The 2,500-nt window shown below is 38.3% G+C and overlaps 2 long non-coding RNA genes across 2 annotated transcripts in view; one reads left to right on the top strand and one right to left on the bottom strand.

Moving 5' to 3' along the window:
- LOC128250904 (uncharacterized) overlaps positions 1-2,500 on the top strand; it is a 138,249-nt gene that overhangs the window by 18,878 nt on the left and 116,871 nt on the right. The gene's annotated exons all lie outside the window — the stretch shown is intronic.
- LOC106874490 (uncharacterized) overlaps positions 1-2,500 on the bottom strand; it is a 16,478-nt gene that overhangs the window by 12,378 nt on the left and 1,600 nt on the right. Inside the window, exon 2 of the long non-coding RNA XR_001410014.3 lies at positions 731-858. This is a non-coding gene — a long non-coding RNA (uncharacterized LOC106874490). The remainder of the gene's footprint in view (positions 1-730; positions 859-2,500) is intronic.

Genomic DNA, 2,500 nt, shown 5'->3' with positions numbered 1-2,500 from the left:
TCAGCTGATACTTATTTTAATCACCTCGAAAGGATGAAAGGCAAAGTCGACTTTGGTAGAATTTGAACTCAGAACGTAAAGCCGGAAGAAATGTTGCTAAGCATTTTAGCCCAGCTTGCTAACGATTCTGTTTGCTCGCCGCCTAAAGAATAATAATAATAATAATAATAATAATAATCTCAAATGTTGGCACAAGGCCAGAAATTTTAGGGGAAGGGTAAGTCAGTTTCATCGACTTCGGTGTTCAACTGGCAATTATTTTATTGAAAAAGGAAGGAAAGCAAAGTGGAATAATAATAATAATAATAATACAGAAAATTGCACTACTGGGCCCTGCACACATCCTACGCAAAACACTTTCAATACAGTAACCATAAGAGCATCACAGCAAACCACAGCACATACCCAAGGCACACAGAGCTGCGCTCGGTAGTGAAGTGAAAGCACGTTATAAAAATAAAACTACTGAACAATAATAATAATAATTTTAGGGAGAAGAGTTAATCGATTACATCGATTCCAGTACTTGACTGGTAACTTTATTCTATCGACTCGAAGGGATATGGCTTCAGAATGTAAACAAAAAAAGAAAAAAAGAAACAAACAAACGTACACACAAATGCTATGAAGATCTTTAAATTTATGTATCAAAATTGAAATATGAAAATGAAAGTAGCTTAGAATTGCCGTGGGCCCTACTACATGATATTATAAAATTTGGAATACTTACTGTGTTGTCATGTAGTCCTGTTCGGGAAACATAAGCTGTCTGTGTGTGTGTGTGTGTGTGTGAATGTGTATTAAATACTCTGTGGCCAAGCTGTCCTGGGGTCTAATCCGACCAGTTCAAATGTATTGCTAAAATCAGAAACAATAATAATAATAATAATAAGAATAATGATGATGATGATGATGATAAAGATGATGACCATGATGATGATGATGATGATGATGATAAAGATGATGACCATGATGATGATGATGATGATGATGATAAAGATGATGACCATGATGATGATGATGATGATGATAAAGATGATAATAATAATAATGATAATAATAATAATAATAACGATAATAATAATCCTTTCTACTGTAGGTACAAGGCCTGAAATTTTGAGGGAGGGTGATAGCCGATTACATCGACTCCAGTGCTTAACTGGTACATATTTTATCGACTCTGAGAGGATGAAAGACAGACAAAGTCAATCCTGGCGACATTTGGGATCACGTTAACGATTCAGTCAACTCGCCGACTTCACACCACCACTACTACTACTACTACTACTACTACTACTACTACTACTACTACTCTTTTACTTGTTTCAGTCATTTGACTGCGGCCATGCTGGAGCACCGCCTTTAGTCGAGAAAATCGACCCCAGGACTTATTCTTTGTAAGCCTAGTACTTATTCTATCGGTCTCTTTTGCCGAACCGCTAACTTACGGGAACGTAAACACACCAGCATCGGTTGTCAAGCGATGGTGAGGGAACAAACACACACACACACACACACACACACACACACACACACACACACACACACACACACACACACACACACACACACACACACACACACACACACACACACACACACACACACACACACACACACATATATATATATATATATATATATATACATATGTACGACGGGCTTCTTTCAGTGTCCGTCTACCAAATCCACTCACAAGGCTTTGGTCGGCCCGAGGCTATAGTAGAAGACACTTGCCCAAGGTGCCACGCAGTGGGACTGAACCCGGAACCATGCGGTTGGTAAGCAAGCTACTTACCACACAGCCACTCCTGAATAATAATAATAATAATAATAATAATTTGAGCATTGGGTATAATAAAAGAATCGTATGAACAAAAACGTAGAAGCTATACCGGGACCTTCAATATTAAACATCATCCAAAAGATAGCCCTGCTACAAACAGCCTATATCCCATCAAAACACTATCAGTTCAATAGTACAACATGAATAAAACAATCCAGAAACACAAGATACACTCTATACAGTAAACAGCTAATGAAATAAACAACCACCGCAAGATGTACTCTACAGGCCGGATACCCTGCAGAAGAACACAACTTGTTTTATATACACAACACACAGTACAAACATTAATACAACAAAAGACTGCAACCTAACTCCCAAACAAAACAAACAAACTGATGCTCAGGAAGAGTTTGCACTTCTCCAACAACAGAAAAGAACACACTATGCTGAACACACCTTAATAACACGGAGGTGTAGCAGGTGATGCAGTAGAAATTTGCCTGAATCTATCAGATATCGGATGATCATGATAATAATTGTTGTTGTTACCACCACCACCACCACCACCACCACTACTACTACTACTACTACTACTACTACTACTACTACTATCGTTTATTGTCCTGTACGGTTTCAGAATGTTTTTCTTAATGCAAACCAGCTGTAAAAATCCACGCCTCGCCTGACTTGCTTGCGCCACGTAAAAAGTGC

Source organism: Octopus bimaculoides, chromosome 26 (assembly GCF_046866305.1).
Source record: "Octopus bimaculoides isolate indiv1 chromosome 26, ASM4686630v1, whole genome shotgun sequence".
Classification (NCBI taxonomy): Eukaryota; Metazoa; Mollusca; class Cephalopoda; order Octopoda; family Octopodidae; genus Octopus; species Octopus bimaculoides.
Note: the sequence above shows the minus strand (reverse complement) of the source record. Positions and strands in the feature narration are given on the sequence as shown.